The following is an 8,738-nucleotide window of genomic DNA, read 5'->3' as shown; positions in this document are numbered from 1 at the left end:
CCTCCATATCCTATATCGCCCCAACGCAAAGAACAGCTAAAACACGAAATTGGTAAAATGCTAGAAACAGGAGTTATTGTTGAGTGCGAATCACCATGGCCGGCTCCTGTAGTAATAAATAGTTCCGAAAAAGACAGGTGGAGTACGCATCTGTAATGACTACAGAGAACTAAACACCATAACTAAGGCACATAGATACCCGTTGCCTCGTGTTGACGACTTACTGCATGCCGCAAAAGCCACAAATTCAACTTTGGATTTTCAGTCCGGTTATTGGAAAGTTGGTCACGCCATTCGGGATGTAAAAATTTACTCGCATGCCCTTTGGTTTGCGAAACGCGCCAGCGACATTTAAACGCTTAATCGATCATCTTAAAATATCACTAAAGGATCTAGTTTTAGTTGCGTACTTAGACGATATAATTTTATGCTCAAAGAACTTTGAAGAGCTCGTGGAAGAACGCAATCGACTTTTAAATCGCTTACGACAATTTGGTCTTAAGGCTAACATCGACAAGTGTCGCTTTGCATTCCACGAAATTAAGTACTTGGGGCACATTTTGACTCCAAATCGGATAGTGGTCGATCCACAGAAGGTTGCATCAATAACATCGCGCAAACCGCCGAAAAACCTTAAGGAGCTGCTATCATTCCTTCAAGCTTCCTCCAGGTATAGGCGCTTCGTGCCTCAATTTGAGGATATTGCGAATTCACTATCCCATCTAACGAAGAAGAACTCTATCTGGTCGTGGACAGATAAGCAACAATCAGCATTTGATGAGCTGAAACAACTCCTGACGACATCACCCATTTTGAAGCAAGCTGACGAAAGCCTGCCATTCATTCTGAAGATTGATGCCAGTGGATATGCACTTGGGGCAGTTATACTCCAGGGGGATGGTCCAGATGAGCACCCTATTGAATATGCCAGTAGACTACTGCCCAAGGCTGAACAAAATTACTCCACAATCGAGCGAGAAGTCTTAGCCATCGTGTGGCCGTACAGAAATATCGTGGATATATCGAAGGATCGGAGGTAACTCTCATTACGGATCCCCGACCGTTGAAGTGGTTAATGACACTTAAATTACCAACTGGACTCCAAGCTCGATGGGCATTAATCCTACAGCCGTACAACATAAACATCGATTACAAACCGGGAAAGAACAACGTAGTGGCGGACATGCTATCAAGGTCACCTTGCGAAGGAAAGCATGGCACAGACGAACTCTGTCATATATGCTCTTTTGATGTGGAACTATCGCAACGAGGAGCGAAAGAGACTCGAGAAGGCCAACTTGGTGATCCAGACTGTTTCAAAAGGAAGACAGATGACGCCGCGTATTGGGCCAAGGAAGGACATCGAAACCCACGTCAAAAATTGCATTGACTGCCAGCGCTACAAGGCCACTAACTTAAAGCCAATGGGGTTATATCAAACGGTATTGAGCAAACAGCGTTTTGAAGCAATTGCTATCGATTTGTTTGGACCATTACCTCCCGGCGCAAATGCGCTACAATGGATCTTCATCGCAAAAGACATCGCCAGCCGCTGGGTGGAGCTTTTTGCATTAACCGAAGTTACCGCCTAAAACTGCTAATTGACGAAGTAACTCTGCGCTATGGAGTCCCGAGGAAGGTCATCAGCGTCAACGGAGTCCAATTTGTATCCTCAGTGATGCAGAAGGTTTGCTTTGGTCTCAACATAGACCAAGTTTTTACGCCTGTTTACCATCCACAAGCAAACCCCGTTGAAAGGAAGAACCGTGATCTAAGGACATAGTTGGCGATATTGGTTGGAAAGCAGCATCGAGACTGGGCAGAGAAGTTGCCAGCCATACGCTTCGCCATGAACACCACTCGCTGCCAAAGCACTGGTTACACTGCCGCTTATCTAACTTTTGGCCGCGAGCTGAGAACTATTGATGAGATTCAGCACGACTTGAGAGCTGTTATTCACTCCGAAAACTTTATTGCGGAAATCATGCCATACTTGAGCACTCTTGCTGAGGTGTTCGCATCTGCTCGTGAATTTGAACTAAGATAGCAAGATGCCAACAAAGCTCTCACCAATCCACGAAGACATAACCAAGAAAACTTAGAAATTGGTTCCAAGGTTCTAGCCACTACTCACGTTTTGAGCAACGCTTCCAAAGGTGTGACATCCAAATTCATTCCTAGAAGAGATGGAACTTAAGTCATCATCACGAAATGAGGAACTACTGCTTATGTAATCGCGCATGAAGATAACCTCCGCCAACCTTTAGGCACCTACCATGCCTCATCGTTATTTCCATATCGAAGTGCTACCACTGAAGAAGGATACCTCATCGGGTCGATTTTCAGCATCCTAGGGGGAGACTGAAGCGATCTCATATTTTGTTTATTATAAGTTTTTCTAATCATTCAAATCATATACTATTGTTTGTTTGTGCATCAATGTAAACACCGACTTATATTGTAATAGATCTTTAAACATAGGCTAGAAAATGCAACCTAGCGGAGTTTTGTAAATACAATTAAACATACTACTTGTTCAGTTCGTAGCAACACTCTTGCTCTTGTTGCTCTGGAGAGTACATAAGTCGCGTTGCTGATCTTTAAATTTCAATCGGCTTCGAGCACAGTATATACACTAATAAACCTTTTCGCATTTTTTCACCATTTGCTCCCCGAGGAGTACTTTTGGGTTGTGTGCAGCGCTTTCGTTTGGCGCGCACGGCAACACTTACTGTGGGGAATTTCGCCTCATGATTAGAAAAAGTTCATTTCGAGGATAAAATATACATAATTGTGTGTTATTTTTGAACAAAATGTAGGTGAAGTACAGGGATGCCGTTTGGATCTAAACAGATCCAATTGGATACATTTTTAGGCGAATTTTTGCGGGATACTTATTTTTTCCGGTCAGTATAAATGTGGATACTTTTTTAAATAGGCCAAAATTTTATATTTCCTATAAAGTTTTTTCGTTCAAAAATCGATTTTCGTTAAAGATGGTAGAAAGCATTACGTTTTCTGAACGTATAAAGAATCGCTATTAAGCGTGAAATTAAAGCATTTTATTTTTGTGAACGAAGCAATGAACATATGAAGAGATCTCACCAAAATAGGTATAAGCGCAATTGCTTTAATTATCTTAAAAGGATGCTTTAAGCAAGATCTTAATATACATATCGTCGTTTAAAGTACAAAATCGCCTATCAACAAAATGCAAAACCGCGTATGTGACGTTGCATAAATGATTTTCTAGAGAGTAAGAACACTCATATTTCAAAATGGTACTCTTTTTTATAAAGCAATCACATTTCTGGCTAGTATATTTCAGGACGAATGGATAAGGATTGAGCTTGTGTGAGCAAATCCTATTTTTGGCAGCAAATGTCAGTTACGCGGTTTTGCAGAATGACGATACGCGGTTTAAACGACGATATACATATATAAAGTAAATTATACTCTTTCTGTAGTAATATCTTTCATATCACATATTTTCATTTGTTAATTTAAAAAGAAAGAATATTTCAATGCAGTTCAAAAAACTAAATTTGATTTATTTAAGGAGACTTTTATGAATTTTACTGAAAAGACTTTAAATACACTAAAAAAATTGTATTTATTTGCGCATATTAAGAGAGGTAACCAGTTTCCTCTTTTAATGTGTGCAAATTCGCACGCCGTGTAATAAAATTAATCATTGCCTGTTTACTCTTACATACCAAATTTGTCGCAAGAGCAAAATTACACATAAAATGTTTAAATAAAGTAATGTTTATTATTAGTAGGAAATGAGTAGTCCACTTGCAAACAGCGTTATGTGATTTTATAATAGAAAGCCATAAATTTGAAAAAGTGACTACGACAACAAGTAACATTTAAATTGAATCTTTTTTATTATTACCTGAAAATTTGGATAAATAGGAGCCTTATAAAATTGTAACATAACATAACATGTCATAAGATAACATTAACAGTCTATACGACCTAAAGCAGCTTTCTAAGTTCATCAGAAGATTGATACTTTTGAAAGTTCATAAATAAGTATGATAGCGACTTTTGGAAGAAGACTTAACATTTGATGCTATTTTTTTCAGAATATAAAAAGATTTTGCACTCTGTTGTTAGTGGACATGAAACTACTTTAAATACTGGTACGTAATCCGCAAAAAACTAAGAATCGAAAAATTTTACACAGCGCACTTTGCAAGTAGACTACTCAAATGTATTTGTAGTTTGAAAATTTTTGCTATTTTAAACATTCTATATATGTGTATTTATGTGTATATTTTAAAGATCCCAAGTTCAAAATCAAATACTGAACATCTTATACGTATATTTATACAGATTCTTGTTGAAAAATAGATACTTTTCAGTAGTAGTTTTACATGCAAAATACTTATACACAAAAAATGTACTTTATAAATTGAAATTACAAATGCTTGATTTTATGCACATGTATTCCAAGTCCTTAGGATGGGTTAAATTATGTCTTTTTCATGAAAATGTTTGGTTTTCTTACAAATTATGAGATGTATATGTAACAAAAAAAATTAGATACATTTTTGGCTTGGTCAGGGATACATTTTCTTGAGACGGCGCGGCAACACTGGTGAAGTATAATATTCATCTTTAATGTATGCATATATCCATGCTTAATGAAGAATAATGTCAATAGTTAAGTACGTAGTTAACGCTTGTGTTTTATAAACTGGAAAGCTCAAATCGTAATTATAGCTTTGAATGGAGTTTTCTTAAATGTAAGTTTTAAATAAAAAAAGTCCCTTGTAAGATTATATTTTTATGAAAAGCGTAAATTTTGTGAATTTGTCAAGCCAAATTCTAAATTTCCGAATACATTTAAGTCTTTATTTACAAAAAAAACAAGATTTGTATAGCTATACAGACCCAATTGCCTGCCAGCGCATCCGCCCGGACTATGGTTGCCAGATTTTGAAACGGAGAAGGCAGTACATTTATATTTTCGATAGAAAAAAAGCAGTACATGACATAAGAAAGGAGTACAATTTTTTTTTTTAATTTTTTGTGCAATTTATTGTTACAAATTACCATTAATTAGGTACAAACAAACAAAGATATATTTTCAAGGCAACAATAAATGTGAATAAAATAATGTAACAAAAATATTTTTTTAAAAACAACATTTTTTTAACATGTACAATCAAAGGAATTAAATAAAGTAGTGTAACAAAAGATTTTTTAGTAAGAAAATTTTGTCAAAACTGCACTAAAATGAATAAAATAAAATCAGTCAAGGTCTCGTTAAAGTTACTAAAAGGCAATTAGGTGAAAGGAGTTATTCAAACTCTAATGAAAATTACTAAAAATTTGTAGAGTAACTTCGGTATCCATATATGGCCCACCCTTAAATTTTTTGGCAATAAAACTGCGAATTCAACTTTAATTCATCTATTTGTTACCTTAAAAGGCGTTAAAAATATTATCAAATCAGTCTCCAATAAACAATGTTCAGAAAAATAACACAAATAAAAGATACAATGGAAAAATCAAATGAACTTCAATTTAGCACTTTGCAAAAATGTGCAGTTAATATGGACCATGGCGCGTTAAATATGGACTAGGGTGGTCCATATTTTACTCGCTTTATGAGCAGCAAAAATCGCAAATAAAATATTTTTTTTTCGTTACCGGAACATAGCTCATGTGCCCACATTGTACATATAACACATTGCACCCATGCTTCTCCTCCTTTATCGTCAGAAAATAAACCTGAACAATAGATGCATTTGGCATCTTCCTGATAAGATCTGTCTGGACTAAGATCTGGCGAGTCATTTAAGACGAAGTTGTCGTCACTTTCTGATGAAGTATTTTCTTCTACACGTTGACTTTTCTTCTGAAAAATAAGTTTGAAGTAAATTAGTATTTTTGTATTTATTTCGTAGTTTCTATCTAAGTTCATACCTTCGTTTTTAAAATGTTTTCTTTTCTTGTGCCTTTTTCAAGTTTTGGCTTTCTTTTCTTGACATGTCTCTCACCCTTTGTTTTCTTCAGAGATTCTTCTAAAGCCTGCTTGTATGATGATGATGAAATTAGTTCTGCTTTTCCTGTTTTTCGTCCGCGGTTTGAAGTTTTCTTGATACGTACCGGAATCGGGGAAATCTCTTGAGGCATTATATAAGAGCTTGATCTTATACCAGAGGACGTAGACGGTTCGAAAGAAATGGGTTCTACTACATCGGAATTGAATTCTGATTGCGACAATTCAGAAGTTTGTACGGTTGGTAATGTAGACGTAACTGTACTCTCCATGCAATATATCGGTGCTTCAACTTCTTCTGCCTCCAAAAAGTCGTGGTCGTTAAAAATATTTCTATTAAAGGGGCATATTCCGGTTGAAGAAAAACCTTTCACAGCAATTTCTCCAGTTTGCGTTTTCATGTAAGATCGACCAAATAATTCAATAATGTCAAAATGTGTTAATGCTTTTGCATTATTTATGACCCAGCACCTTATTTCCTCGGTCAAATATTTTTTTAACGGCCCCATAAAAGTTTTGTCAAGAGGTTGAATTTTATGGCTTGAATGTGGAGGAATCGAAAGAATGTGAACGTGGTTATTTCTAGCTAGCTCAATGATTTCAATGTTTCTTGTGTGACTTGTATGCCCGTCTAAAATGAGCAACACAGGAGATGATTCAGAAGGTTTAACGGTAGCAAGGAAGTGCTTGAACCATTTAGTAAACAAATTGGTTTGAACCCATCCAGAGGGATGATTAGCATGTATCGATCCCGGAGGTGCTCCTTTCATAAGAAGAGGATTGTCCCTCTTTCTAGGGAAAATAAACATTGGTGGCACGAACGATCCAGCTGCACTCATACACAAAATGGCAGTAATTAAGGATCCCCTTTCAGCTGAAGCAAGAGCTCGTATCTGTTTGCGGCCTTTCAGAGCCAAAACCTTCGGCATTTTGGCTGGCACAACGGATATTCCAGTTTCGTCTACATTGTAGATGCTATTAGGAGAAAAATTGTATGTTGTCATTTCCTTTTCAACCAGATCAAAGAAAACTGCCACGTTTTCCTTCGAAAACCCTCTTGCTCGGGCTACAGATGTGCTGGTTGGTTGGCGGAACGACAGAGATGGGTGGCGCCGAAGAAATAAACGTAACCAATCTCTTCCTGCTGTTTCTTTTATCACTGAAAACGGGTTTGGTAAACTATTTTTTACAGCCAATTGAAATGCCAAGGATCGTATATCATTCCGTGTTAATCCAAACAGTTTCGCTTCCATAAGCAGTATATACTCGACAAGAGAATCTTCGAGTTCAGGTGGGAAAATGGGTTTTCTCCCAAGTTTAGCTGCCAGTACTTCCTCTACAGGTCTTCCCTCATCTGCCACTAAACGCCGCAGCGTGGTTTTAGGTACGTTGTACTCCTTAAATGCCTTCAAAAATCCCAATTTTTAGTCTTTACAGCAGAAATTGCTTCCATCATGTTTTCCTTGCGCCACGTCTGACGTTTTTTCGGAGCTGGACTTGATTTTGGAGCCATTATTGTACTTCAAAAGAAAATTATTTATTATTACCGACGTTGAATGAAACACGTGTCAAATATGGCCCACTGGTCCATATTATCAACATCTTAATGGGCCATATTACCCGCACTATACATTTTTCACTGCTTTTTCATTTATGCACACTTCACGAGTTATTTATTGAAATTGGATTCCACTTCAAGAAATACCGGTCCAAGCACTATATATTTAACACTCCAAAACATATTTTTCAATTAAAATTAAACATAAAAAAACTTTACGAAAACGTACCAAAAAATACTAAGTTGCCACCAAAAAATAATTTTCGTGCAATAGTGCGCACATCTGTTTCACCACACTCGTCAAATAACACTGAATCGTGCTCTGCTAAAATATGTGTGGAGCGAAGTCACTGTGTGATGTTTTGACTTTGTGGCTGGGAAGATATTCAGGTGGGCCATATTATACACATGGGCCATATATGCCGCACTTACTCTACTAATTTACTTCGTTTTTAAAAAAGTTTGTCGCGCGAATAGCAAACCGGCATTTAAATATCTGCATACATACATATATACACCTAACCAATTATGCATGTATGCTGAATTCGCCGACAAGCTTTTTTAAAAATTAGTACAAATTGTTAGTAATTTTCATTAGAGTTTGAATAACTCCTTTCACTAAATGGCTTTTAGTAACTTCAACAAGACCTTAACTTATTTTATTTTATTCATTTTAGTGCAGTTTTGACAAAATTTTCTTACTAAAAAATCGTTTGATACATTACATTATTTTATTCCTTTGATTGTACATGTTAAATAAAAGCTTGTTTTTAAAAAATATTTTTTTTAAAATGATTTTATTTTCTAATTTTTAGTCCATTTATAAAAGCGTTGTATATTAAAAAGTGTTATTTTATTTTATGTACCAAATTTTGCAATAGATATTAAAATAATTCAACTTGCAATGAAAGAGAACAGAAGTCTATGCAAGCAAAATGTTGTTTGCTTACTTTTTGTATAAACATACGTATCGTCGTTTAAAGTACAAAACTGCGTATCAAGAAAATGCAAAACCGCGTATGTGAGGTTGGCAAAATTTTATAGGAGAGAGTAAAACTTGTCTTATTTCAAACCGGTTCTCTCTTTTATCCCTAATTATCTGTTCTTCTTATATCCAAGTATCGATATAAGGGCTTGATGGCAGGAGCTTCCGGTGAGGATACA

The sequence above is a fragment of the Rhagoletis zephyria genome, unplaced genomic scaffold (genome assembly GCF_001687245.7).
Source record: "Rhagoletis zephyria isolate East Lansing unplaced genomic scaffold, Rhagoletis_zephyria_1.1 Rzeph_scaffold_00383, whole genome shotgun sequence".
Taxonomy (NCBI): Eukaryota; Metazoa; Arthropoda; class Insecta; order Diptera; family Tephritidae; genus Rhagoletis; species Rhagoletis zephyria.
The sequence above is the reverse complement of the archived record's forward strand: the minus strand, read 5'-3'. Positions refer to the sequence as shown.